Source organism: Mobula hypostoma, chromosome 1, assembly GCF_963921235.1.
Source record: "Mobula hypostoma chromosome 1, sMobHyp1.1, whole genome shotgun sequence".
NCBI classification, from domain to species: Eukaryota; Metazoa; Chordata; class Chondrichthyes; order Myliobatiformes; family Myliobatidae; genus Mobula; species Mobula hypostoma.
Genome location: NC_086097.1, coordinates 101,160,232 through 101,174,591, shown reverse-complemented (window position 1 = coordinate 101,174,591; position 14,360 = coordinate 101,160,232).

Below are 14,360 nucleotides of genomic sequence, written 5' to 3'. Positions count from 1 at the left end.
AACAATTAGGCCTATACAGCAATATTTTATGTAAATCTTCAGAAAACCATAACACTAGAAAGTTCCTTGGAATTGAGAAATGAGTGTGCTTGGCTGTGCATGCACCTCGGGTTTTAACTGCTTGAGCTCAGAAAAAATAAAAATAATAATAAATATACAATAAATATCAAAAACATGAGATGAAGATTCCTTGAAAGTGAGTCCATGGGTTGTGAGAACAGATCAGTTATGGTTCAAGTGAAGTTGAGTGAAGTTATCCCCTCTGGCTCAAGAATCTGAATGGTTGAGGCATAATGATTGTTCTTGAACCTGGTGGTGTGAGTCCGGAGGCTCCTGTACCCTCTTCCCGATGGTGGCAGTGAGAAGGGAGCATGACTTTGCTTTTGGGATCCTTGACGATGGACGCACAAGTGTACCTACTAATGTAGCCATTGAGTGTGTACACACACAATATCAAACTCATGCCACTTTCTCCCAGTTTATGTGACAAAAATCTATTGAGCCTACTCTACTTGACAATGCTGGAGAGGTATAACAGAGCAAGTCTATTTAACGATTCAGAATCAACCATGGCAACCACAAAATTCACTGAAACTACAGAGGTATCTGCTGATAAAATCAATGTTATTTCATTATAGAAATGTTGCAGGTTTTGTGAAATTACATGATATCATATGTGTAAAATCAATCCCATTACCTTGTTTCCAGGTTTGATCTGTGGGAGAGTTATTTCCATGCTAGCTGGGACTGGGTGCCATTATATACAGCAGTTAGCACATTTTCACACTCTTGGCGACAGTGGGGCAATAGAGGTATAATCATAACCTGTGCTACTTACATTTCAAAAATGAAACTGGGGAACAGTAGAAAACAAACAGTGCTTAAACTGTGCAATACAAGAAGAATAATTTAAGCCATATATTCGTTTGACCATTGCAATGATTATAACGAAATGTTCTATAAATGTTATTTATGGAAGAATTTGTTTCATGGATGATTAAATATGTATCTCATTACTATCTAAACTATTTATAAATATTTGACTTCTGTAACTTTAAAGTTGTGGATAATCAGCTCAGCATGACATTGAGCTGAGCCCATCAACAGTGCTGTGTTCCTGTACAACAGTGTGACTGAAATGTCCACAGTCTGAGAAATATGGTCTCATCCACAACATCCATGGAAATCTGTGAAAGATCTAATCATTATTTACTTTGCTTATAATTCATGTTATTTTAGTTAGCACTGTTTTACCGAGATTGCAATTTATATTTGTTAGAAGGATTTATATTCCAGCATCTCTCATGTCTCTAGTTATATTTTCTTTCAGTATCTATTTGTGGTTCTATCAGTTTTCTCTGTGGGTTTCTTACATCTTTGCTCCTTCCCCATCTATTTCTGTAATGTGCCCCTCCATACTTTGTAGTGTTACAAAGCAACTGGAGCACAATGAGCACAGCAATATTGCAGCACCTTGGCCCTCTGGCTTTGTGAAGAGCTAAATCTTGCCTCCATGATTGGCCAGTGCATACCAAGTTCTTTGAATGTATTGAGGGAGTGAGTGCCAACTGGACTTTGCTCCTTTGCCCCTAGCAATTCAAGAGCAGATATAGCAGAAACTGGGACAGAACGTGGCTGTGTAGTTGTCCTGTCACCTTGCAACCAAAAAGAAGAGAATTAGATTTAAAATAAAATGATACTGAGTGATGTAACAAAATGCTTTAATGTTTGCTTTAAAATTTGATAAATATAAATAGTTTTATAAATCATGTCTGAAAATATCAGAACTTAAACATACTGGATGAAAAAGTGTTCATATCATAGGAAATGAACCAGTACGGGTCACTGACACTAATAAAAATAAGTGTTGCTTCTGGGTTCTTGGCTCAGCTTTCCTCTGTCTTGGGGTTTGTGCAGCTTGCAAATAAAACATTGCCTGGTACAGATCATTTGAAACCGGGACATGGGATTTGTTGTTCGATGGAAAGGAACTTTCCTGTCCCCGCTGGGGATTAGAAGACTGGGATTGTGCATCACAACTCGAGTGAGCAGCCCTGGCATTCCTGGACACCTTCAGGCTACTGCAAAGTTTACTGGTTTTGCTCTTGTTACTTGAGCATTGGGTTGACCTAACTTGGTGTCTAGGACTGGGGATCAGAGTCTCTAAGAAAGGGATCAATCATTCAGGATTGAGCTGAGTTAAAAGTTATCACCCAGTGGCTGATGACTCATTGAAAATCTCTAAGCAAGAGGGCTATGGAGACTCAGCTGCGGAGTTAATGCCAAGCAGAGTTTAGTTCAACAGATTTTTAGTTGCTAAGAAAACACCAATGGCACTGAGTTAAAGATCACCCCTCACTGATTGAATGGCCGGGTTGGCATTAGAAAGTGGATGACCCACTCCTGCTTCAATTTCCATAAGACCGTAAGACAAAGGAGCAGAAGTAGGCCATTCGGCCCATCGAGTCTGCTCCGCCATTTTATCACGAGCTGATCCATTTTATCCTATTTAGTCCCACTCCCCCGCCTTCTCACCATAACCTTTGATGCCCTGGCTACTCAGATACCTATCAATCTCTGCCTAAATACACCCAATGACTTGGCCTCCACTGCTGCCCGTGGCAACAAATTCCATAGATTCACCACCCTCTGACTAAAAAAATTTCTTCGCATTTCTGTTCTGAAAGAGCACCCTTCAATCCTGAAATCATGCCCTCTCGTACTAGACACCCCCATCATGGGAAACAACTTTGCCACATCCACTCTGTCCATGCCTTTAAACATTCGAAATGTTTCTATGAGGTCTCCCCTCATTCTTCTAAACTCCAAGGAATACAGTCCAAGAGCAGACAAACATTCCTCATATGTTAACCCTCTCATTCCCGGAATCATTCTAGTGAATCTTCTCTGTACCCTCTCCAACGTCAGCACATCCTTTCTTAAATAAGGAGACCAAAACTGCCCACAGTACTCCAAGTGAGGTCTCACCAGCACCTTATAGAGCCTCAACATCACATCCCTGCTCCTTATACTCTATTCCTCTAGAAATGAATGCCAACATTGCATTTGCCTTCTTCACTACCGATTCAACCTGGAGGTTAACTTTAAGGGAATCCTGTACGAGGACTCCCAAGTCCTGTTGCATCTCAGAACTTTGAATTCTTTCCCCATTTAAATAATAGTCTGCCCGTTTATTTTTTCTGCCAAAGTGCATAACCATACACTTTCCAACATTGTACTTCATTTGCCACTTCTCTGCCCATTCTTCCAATCTATCCCTCTGCAGACTCTCCGTTTCCTCAGCACTACCGGCCCCTCCACCTATCTTCGTATCGTCAGCAAACTTAGCCACAAAGCCATCTATTCCATAATCCAAATCGTTGATGTACAATGTAAAAAGAAACGGCCCCAACACTGATCCCTGTGGAACACCACTGGTAACCGGCAGCCAACCAGAATAGGATCCCTTTATTCCCGCTCTCTGTTTCCTGCCAATCAGCCAACGCTCTATCCACGCATGTAACTTTCCCGTAATTCCATGGGCTCTTATCTTCTTAAGCAGCCTCATGTGTGGCACCTTGTCAGAGGCCTTCTGAAAATCCAAATATACAACATCTACTGCATCTCCCTTGTCTAGCCTGCTGGTAATTTCCTCAAAAAATTGTAATAGGTTTGTCAGGCAGGATTTTCCTTTAAGGAATCCATGCTGAGTTCTGCCTATCTTGTCATATGCCTCCAGGTACTCTGTAACCTCATCCTTGACAATCGACTCCAACAACTTCCCAACCACCGATGTCAAGCTAACAGGTCTATAATTTCCTTTTTGCTTCCTTGCCCCCTTCTTAAATAGCAGAGTGACATTTGCAATCTTCCAGTCCTCCGGAACCATGCCAGAATCTATCGACTTTTGAAAGATCATCGCTAATGCCTCCGCAATCTCCACAGCTACTTCCTTCAGAACACGAGGGTGCATTCCATCTGGTCCAGGAGATTTATCGACCTTTAGCCTATTCAGCTTCCTGAGTACTTTCTCTGTCGTAATTGTGACTGCGCACACTTCTCTTCCCTGCCACCCTTGAGTGTCCGGTATCCTGCTGTCTTCCTCAGGGAAGACTGATGCAAAATACTTGTTCAGTTCCTCTGCCATCTCCTCATCTCCCATTACAATTTCTCCAGTATCATTTTCTATCGGTCCTATATCTACTCTCACCTGTCTTTTACTCTTTATATACTTGAAAAAGCTTTTAGTATCCTCTTTGATATTATTTGCTAGTTTCCTTTCATAGTTAATCTTTTCTCTCTTAATGACCTTCTTGGTTTCCTTTTGTAAGGTTTTAAAGACTTCCCAATCCTTTGCCTTCCCACTAATTTTTGCTTTCTTGTATGCCCTCTCCTTAGCTTTAACTTTGGCTTTGACTTCTCTTGTCAACCACAGTTGCATCCTTTTTCCACTTGAAAATTTCTTCTTTTTTGGAATATACTTGTCTTGCACATTCCTCATTTCTTGCATAAACTCCAGCCACTGCTGCTCTGCCGTCTTTCCCGCCAGTGTCTCTTTCCAGTCAACTTTGGCCAGTTCCTCTCTCATGCCACTGTAGTTTCCTTTACTCCACTGAAACACCGACACATCAGATTTCGGCTTCTCTTTTTCTAATTTCACAGTGAACTCAATCATGTTATGATCACTGCCTCCTAAGGGTTCTTTCACCTCAATCTCTCCAATCACCTCCGGTTCATTACACAATATCCAATCCAGTACAGCCGATCCCCTAGTGGGCTCAACAACAAGCTGTTCTAAAAAGCCATCTCGCAGACATTCTACAAATTCTCTCTCTTGAGATCCAGTGCCGACCTAATTTTTCCAATCTACTCGCATGTTAAAATCCCCCACAATTATCATAACGCTGCCCTTCTGACAAGCCTTTTCTATTTCCAGTTGTAATTTGTAGTCCACATCACTGCAGCTGTTTGGAGGCCTATAAATAACTGCCATCAGGGTCCTTTTACCCCTGCGATTTCTTAGCTCAACCCATAAAGATTCTGCACCTTCCGATTCTATATCACCTCCTTCTAATGATTTAATATCATTTCTTACCAATAAAGCCACGCCTCCCCCTCTGCCTACCTTCCTATCCTTCCGATACACCGTGTATCCTTGGACGTTCAGCTCCCCGAGACATGCATCCTTTAGCCACGTCTCAGTGATGGCCACAATATCATACCTGCCAATCTGTAGCTGTACAACAAGATCATCCACCTTATTCCTTATGCTGCGTGCGTTTAAGACCAGTATTTGACACTTTTTGCTTTGATTTCACTGCAACTTTATTGCACTGCAACTCATCCCAATGGCTACACATTTGCCCCATCACCTGCCTGTCTTTCCTGACATCTTTACTGCTCACTATCTTAGATTTATTTCTGTTTTCCCCTTCCTCCGCTCTATCATTCCGGTTCCCATCCCCCTGCCAAATTAGTTTAAACCCTCCCTAACAGCTCTATTAAACTTTCCCGCCAGGATATTGGTCCCCTTCGGGTTCAGGTGTAACCTGTCCTTTTTGAACAGGTCATACTTCCCCCAGAAGAGATCCCAATTATCCAAGAATCTGAAGCTCTGCCCCCCTACACCAGTCTCTCACGTTCATTGTAAACAAAGAAAGGAATTTCTTACGTATTATTACCCTAATCCACAAAATTAAATGCAAAACCTGGGCCAATTCACCAGTATTCTGAAGAAGGTTTTCAATATGTGGAGTACTAATTGAGCGAACATACACTGTGGACCTTGACTTCGGATTCAAAGTAAGATTGAAGGAGATCTCCCTGGGTGCTAATGAATAGTTATCCATAAGCAATGTCAGTAAAATGCTGTGTGGTGGATGCTCTCTAATAACATTTAATAAGGATCTAGACCAGTACATAAGTTAACAGAGACAGTTTCATACCCACTGCTCACTGCTCAGCAGGAGACATGGTGGGCCAAAGGATTTACTTTGGGTTGACCATTACTCTGTAGTTCAGTCATTTATTTTTCAGTTATTCATGGGGGTCTTGTTACAAAACCATAAGACATAGGAACAGAATTGGCCATTCAGCCCATTGAGTCTGCTCCACCATTCTGTCACAGTGGATTTATTTTCTCTCTCAGCTCCATTCTCCTGCCTTCTCCCTGTAACCTTTGACACCCTGACTAATAAACCTCTGCTTTAAATATACCCAATGACTTGGCCTCACAGCCATCTGAAGCAACCTCCCTCTGTCTACAGAAATTCCCTTCCACCTCTGTTCTAAGGGTCCATCCTTCTAATCCGAGGCTGTGCCCTCTGGTCTAAGACCCCCCACTATAGGAAACATGCTCTCCGTTTCCACTGTGTGAGGAAGTTGGTCATGTATTTCCTACCTCATAACTGCAAATAAGCTTCAGAAATACTCCTTTGGAGAATGAGTGCCTTTCAGCATTCTCCGATTATGAAAGGTGCTATTTAAACGCAATTCCATCTAAAAATGATTCCAAGAATGGGTTCCCAAAAGAAGCAGCCTGTCTATAATAGTGAAAGAAATGATGATTGTGAGTTGCTAGGTGTGAACAAGAGTTGAAATAGTGTATCTCCAGTATAATTAAAGATGGATGATCCGCCACCCTACAGAATTTGTCAGTGCCTGACTGGCAGATGTTCCTCTACCAACAATAAAATCCAGTTCAACCATTCTTAAACTTACACAGTACTGCATTTTAATCAACCTTCCAGGAAGATGGATGATGATGCGAGGGAAAGGGCCTTTCTTTGTTTACAATGAACATGGAAACGAGGTCCCGGTGTCTTTTTAAGGAGCCAGTGTGTTTCGAACGAATGTGGGAACGGAGTATCTATGTGTTGAAGAGGAGCTGAGAACGGATGTCCCGATGAGTTTTGAATTAACCCAGGAATGGGAAACCGATGGAGAATGAGATCTGGTCCCTGTGTGTTTATAAGGAATGTAGAAATGAGTCCAGCTGTTTATGAGCATGGAAACTTGTAGGGTGTGGTGTGTTCCAAAGTAATGTGGGAACGGGGTCACTGTGAACATGAGAACAGAATACGGGTGTGTTTATTAGGGGCGCTGGAACTGTGGTCGTCGGCAAAAATAAATATGGTTGTACTTAGGCACACAATCATACATATAAAACAAGCAGAGCAGGGGGCTAAGCACACACACCTGAGTGTAGAGAAGATGCTGCCGTCAATCCATACTGACTGTGACCTGCCAGTGAGGAAATCAAGAATCGAATTGCCCAGGGTGGTAAGGAGCTAATTGATGAGTTTTGATGGGATCCTAATAATAAATGCTGAGCTGTAGCAGGAATAGCATCCAGACGTATGTGTCTTCATTGTCCTGACATTCCAGACCTAAGTGAGGAGCCACTGAGATGGCACCTGTATTCAGAGGGATTTTAGAAAAGGGGGCATTGCTGTGTTTATAATGAGCCTAGGGACGGGGTCCCAGGGAGTTTCGAATGAATATGGGAAACAGGGCCGATAAGGGACTTGAGAACGAGATTTAGGTCTGATTATAAGTCTTATGTTTTATAACTTCGAAACACAAAAAAAAACTAAGTAAAGGAGAAAAAGCAGAGGCAGGAGATAACTCACATATCTTCGCTTTCACTTTAAGTGTGGTGCGCATGAATGGCGTCATGATGTTAGACATGCACGTACTTTTACATGTAACAAAAAAGAATGTTTAAAAAATTAAGAAATTCTGTAGATGCTGTAAATCCAAAGCAACACACAAAAATGCTGCAGGAACTCATCAGGTTAGGCAGCACCCATGGAAACGATAAAACAGTCGACATTTCCGCTGAGACCCTTCTTACTCAAATACTGTATTACTGAAATAGTTAATATACAACACTCCTCCCTGCTTAGCCATAAACTCCAACTCAATATAGAATGCATCTCAACTTATATTCCCAGCTGAATGGGAAGAACAAGATCAGAGCTATCAGCATATTCACCCTACTGGTCATCAGATACCCAGCTACAATAGTGTGTTGGCCAAGGGATGAACTGGAAGCCACTGACATCAAGACCCAGAAACTACTAACGATATATGGAGGATTCCATCCAAAGTTCAATGTCAAGCGACTGTATATCCACCGGAATAAAGGAGGACAGGGCTGGGAAGTGTCAAGGCCACAGTCTTGGAAAATTTGTGAAACATCCATAAGTATGTCAGGAAGGTGGCCCCTAAGGACGACCTGCTAGGAGACACCTCAGACAGCAGGCAGGGGGTATGGAAATGGAAGTAGGTGAAGCAGAGCCAGAGGCCCAGAGGCCCAGAGGCCAGGGCAGGACAAGCCGCTGCATGGGATGTACCATCGCCAGATATCAGAGGTGGCTGATGTGAAGTCCTACCAATGGCTGGAAATGGCAGGGCTGAGGTACAGCACAGAGGCGCTGCTTATGGCTGCACAAGAACCAGGCGCTGGGCACAAGAGCAATAGAAGCAGGGGTGTATCACCCCAGGCGAGACCCAAGATGCAGACGGCAAGGAATCCGCTGAAACCATTCAGCATGTAGTAGGAAGGTGCACGATGCAGGCAGGGACGGCATAGACTGAACAGGACTACCAAGTTGCAGGAATTATGTACAGGAACATCTGCACTGAGTATGGATTGGACACTCCCAAGTCCAAATGGGAAACACCCGAGAAGGTAGTGAAGAACGACAGAGCTAAGATCCTGTGGGACTTACAAATACAGACTGATAAACAGGTGCTGGCCAACCAACCAGACACAGGAATACTGGACAAGGAGCAGAAGAAAGCAATAGTAGTAGATGTGGCAATCCCAAGTGACAGTAACATCAGGAAGAAAGAATGTGAGAAGCTGAAGAAATACCAGGGCTTGAAAGAGCAGATAGAAAGGATGTGGAAGGTTAGAGCCAGAGTAATCCCAGTGGTGATAGAAGCACTTCGTGCTGTGACACCTGGATCAGAAGAGCGACTCCAACAAATCCCAAAAACAACATCTGAGACCTCAGATCAGAAGAGTGCACTATTAGGAACAGCAAGGATACTGAGCCAAACCCTCAAGCTCCCAGGCCTCTGGTAAAGGATGCAAGATTGAGGGAAAAATACACATACACACCACCCATAAGGGGTGAGGAGAAAATATATAGTACACTGTAAGGTACACTAAACAGAAATTCACAGCATAGTAAATTTTAATTTGTCCCTTTCAGGCCTAAAGATTTAATCGCTGTGGAGATTTCTTGCTCTTGTGGGTTAACACCTTTCCTGATAGGGAAGGTCACTCTGCTTGGCAGGTGAGACATGTGGCTGTGAAACAATCTCATGTTCTGGGGCCTCCTCTGTGGAGCTTGTAGGAGTTGATGCTGGGACTGCAGGAAGTGGTTCTGACAGCTCAGGACACCTTTCTTCTGGATTTGTTGGCATCCTGACAGCACATGGCAAGCTTACTGCCCGACGTGCTCTTTGTACGTGTCCTACTTTGTTGCATTTTCTGCAAGTTTCAACTTTAAACCTGCATTGGTCTGGTGCATGTGAGCCCCTGCCACAAAGGTACCACAATTTTGGTTGGCCAGGCTACTTTCTGCTTAAACATTGCACATTTGCTCATGTTCACTTGCATTCCTGGCTGCAACTCAAATATGTCTCTGTCTGCTGTTTCCATTAACACAGCAATCCAAACTGCTCTTTTAAATGTAAGTTGTACTTCAGTTAGGAGACATTTTTGAATGCTTTCTTGTAAGGTTCCATAAACTAAACAATTTCTCAGTGCATTGTTAAAGTCCATCACTGAACTGACAATGTTCAGACAATCTCTTCAATTCAGTCACGTATGCTGAAACGGATTCCCCTTGCTTTTGATTCAATTTATGAAGCCTAAAATATTCTGCAACCAACAATGACTTTGGTTCTAAATGTTCCCGCATTACTCATTTCAGCTGGTTTGGTTTGTGCAGTGACATTTTTAAGCAAACTGTATACTTTTTCATCCAATGCACTCAACAAAACTGTTACTTGTTTCTCATTGGCTATTCCATTTGCTTTAAAATACTGCTCAATTTGCTCAGTATACATATTCCAATTATCTCTCATGCAATCAAAGGCGTTTATCTTTCCAATGTAACCAGCCATTTCTGCTTTTGTATTAATTTATGATTATTATCACAAGGTGCTCACTGTTTATGAACCAATGAATTTAGTCCATTTTCTGCTTTTTCTTAACTTGCTGTCTCTGTCCCCTTGTGAAGAAGCACGTGCTATGCTGCTTCTTTTTTTAAAACTCAGATGTTTCACTGCACTTCAACAGGTAGGTAGTGGTCTCAGGTTCATTGATCCCATCCTGACTGGAGCGACATCACCACACAGGAGGTGGACTGCGACCAATCACTAGGCGGGAACATGAGAAGAGGGCTACATCACCTTCAAGAGAGAAAAGGCAGCACTTCATGATGTTTTTCAGAGATGTACTGGGACCGATCACTGAGGGGGATTCATTATGATATAGTTGGGATCACAGAGACATGGCTCCAGGGTGACCAGGGATGGGAGCTCAACGTTCAGGAATATTCAATATTCAGGAGGGATAGACATGAAGGAAGGGGAGGTGGGGTGGCGTTGCTAGTTAAAGAAGAGATTAACGCAATAGAAAGGAAGGAAATAAGCCGGGAAGATGTGGAATCGATATGGGTAGAGCTGCGTAACACGAAGGGGCAGAAGACGCTGGTGGGAGTTGTGTACAAGCCACCTAACAGTAGTAGTGAGGTCAGAGATGGTATTAAACAGGAAATTAGAAATGTGTGCAATAAAGGAACAGCAGTTATAATGGGTGACTTCAATCTACATGTAGATTGGGTGAACCAAATTGGTAAAGGTGCTGAGGAAGAGGATTTCTTGGAATGTATGTGGGATGGTTTTTTGAACCAACATGTCGAGGAACCAACTAGAGAGCAGGCTATTCTAGACTGGGTTTTGAGCAATGAGGAAGGGTTAATCAGCGATCTTGTCGTGAGAGGCCCCTTGGGTAAGAGTGCCCATAATATGGTGGAATCCTTCATTAAGATGGAGAGTGACATAGTTAATTCAGAAACAAAGGTTCTGAACTTAAAGAAGGGTAACTTTGAAGGTACGAGACGTGAATTAGCTAAGATAGACTGGGAAATGACACTTAAAGGATTGACGGTGGATATGCAATGGCAAGCATTTAAAGGTTGCATGGATGAACTACAACAATTGTTCATCCTAGTTTGGCAAAAAAATAAATCAAGGAAGGTAGTGCACCCGTGGCTGACAAGAGAAATTAGGGATAGTATCTATTCCAAAGAGGAAGCATACAAATTAGCCAGAGAAAGTGGCTCACCTGAGGACTGGGAGAAATTCAGAGTTCAGCAGAGGAGGACAAAGGGCTTAATTAGGAAGGGGAAAATAATAATAAGGACATAAATAATCTTCCAGAAATAGTAGGGGACAGAGGGTCCAGTGAGATGGAGGAACTGAGCGAAATACATGTTAGTAGGGAAGTGGTGTTAGGTAAATTGAGGGGATTGAAGGCAGATAAATCCCCAGGGCCAGATGGTCTGCATCCTAGAGTGCTTAAGGAAGTAGCCCAAGAAATAGTGGATGCATTAGTGATAATTTTTCAAAACTCGTTAGATTCTGGACTAGTTCCTGAGGATTGGAGGGTGGCTAATGTAACTCCACTTTTTAAAAAAGGAGGGAGAGAGAAACTGGGGAATTATAGACCGGTTAGCCTAATGTCGGTGGTGGGGAAACTGCTGGAGTCAGTTATCAAGGATGTGATAACAGCACATTTGGAAAGCAGTGAAATTATCGGACAAAGTCAGCATGGATTTGTGAAAGGAAAATCATGTCTGACGAATCTCATAGAATTTTTTGAGGATGTAACTAGTAGAGTGGATAGGGGAGAACCAGTGGATGTGGTATATTTGGATTTTCAAAAGGCTTTTGACAAGGTCCCACACAGGAAATTAGTGTGCAAACTTAAAGCACACGGTATTGGGGGTAAGGTATTGGTGTGGGTGGAGAATTGGTTAGCAGACAGGAAGCAAAGAGTGGGAATAAACGGGACCTTTTCAGAATGGCAGGCGGTGACTAGTGGGGTACCGCAAGGCTCAGTGCTGGGACCCCAGTTGTTTACAATATATATTAATGACTTGGATGAGGGAATTAAATGCAGCATCTCCAAGTTTGCGGATGACACGAAGCTGGGCGGCAGTGTTAGCTGTGAGGAGGATGCTAAGAGGATGCAGGGTGACTTGGATAGGTTGGGTGAGTGGGCAAATTCATGGCAGATGCAATTTAATGTGGATAAATGTGAAGTTATCCACTTTGGTGGCAAAAATAGGAAAACAGATTATTATCTGAATGGTGCCTGATTAGGAAAAGGGGAGGTGCAACGAGACCTGGGTGTCATCATACACCAGTCATTGAAAGTGGGCATGCAGGTACAGCAGGCGGTGAAAAAGGCGAATGGTATGCTGGCATTTATATCAAGAGGATTCGAGTACAGGAGCAGGGAGGTACTACTGCAGTTGTACAAGGCCTTGGTGAGACCACACCTGGAGTATTGTGTGCAGTTTTGGTCCCCTAATCTGAGGAAAGACATCCTTGCCATAGAGGGAGTACAAAGAAGGTTCACCAGATTGATTCCTGGGATGGCAGGACTTTCATATGAAGAAAGACTGGATGAACTGGGCTTGTACTCGTTGGAATTTAGAAGATTGAGGGGGGATCTGATTGAAACGTATGAGATCCTAAAGGGATTGGACAAGCTAGATGCAGGAAGATTGTTCCCGATGTTGGGGAAGTCCAGAATGAGGGGCCACAGTTTGAGGATAGAGGGGAAGCCTTTTAGGACCGAGATTAGGAAAAACTTCTTCACACAGAGAGTGGTGAATCTGTGGAATTCTCTGCCACAGGAAACTGTTGAGGCCAGTTCATTGGCCATATTTAAGAGGGAGTTAGGTATGGCCCTTGTGGTTACGGGGGTCAGGGGGTATGGAGGGAAGGCTGGGGCGGGGTTCTGAGTTGGAGGATCAGGCATGATCATAATAAATGGCGGTGCAGGCTCGAAGGGCCGAATGGCCTACTCCTGCACCTATTTTCTATGTTTCTATGTTTCTATTAGAAACAATGAATAAAAAGACGGTAGGCACAAGTGGAGAATCCATTCTTGGAGCAGCCATCGTTGTGAGTGATCGGGTGTTGGAGTGGTTTTGGTTCATCAGGCTTAGGAGAAATTAGGCTTGGGTGAGGTAAATATCTGGTAACACACATAGAATTTGCTGGTGAACGCAGCAGGCCAGGCAGCATCTCTAGGAAGAGGTGCAGTCGACGTTTCAGGCCGAGACCCTTCGTCAGGACTAACTGAAGGAAGAGTGAGTAAGGGATTTGAAAGTGGGAGGGCGAGGGGGAGATCCAAAATGATAGGAGAAGACAGGCGGGGGAGGGATAGAGCCGAGAGCTGGACAGGTGATAGGCAAAAGGGGATACGAGAGGATTATGGGACAGGAGGTCCGGGAAGAAAGACCGGGGCGGGGGGGAACCCAGAGGATGGGCAAGAGGTATATTCAGAGGGACAGAGGGAGAAAAAGGAGAGTGAGAGAAAGAATGTGTGTATAAAAATAAGTAACAGATGGGGTACGAGGGGGAGGTGGGGCATCAGCGGAAGTTAGAGGAGTCGGTGTTCATTATCAGCGGAAGTTAGAGAAGTCGATGTTCATATCTGGTAAATTTACTTTTTCTCCTGTATTCTTCATTCCTCATCTATCACAGTTATCGTGGTGAGAATGGCTCCAGGGACAGTGTGTTATTCTGTGTGTGGGATGTGGGAAGTCTGGGAGATGTTTAGCCTCCGGGAACATCTGCACCAGATGCATCAAGTTGCAGCTCCTGAGAGAACATACTAAGGAACTGGAGCTGCAGCTCCTCATACAGGAGACTGAGGAGGTGATAGACAGGAGCTACAGGGACGTGGCTACCCCTAGGTTGCAGGAGGCAGATAACTGGGTGACTGTCATGGGGAAGGGAAATGGACTGCCAGTACAGAGTACTGTGGCCGTTTCTCTCAATAATAAGTATACAACTTTGGACACTGAGGGGGACGACCTACCAGAGGGAGCCACAGTGGCCGTGTCTCTGACACCGAGCCTGGTGCTGTGGCTCAGAAGAGAAGAGAAGTGACGAGGATTGCAGTGGTGATAGGAGATTTCATAGTCAGTGAAACAGAGGTGAGGTTCTGTGGGAGTGATAAAGACACCCATTAGGTATGTTGTCTCTGAGATGCCAGGGTCAGGGATGTCTTGGATCAGGTCCATGGCACTCTAAAGGAG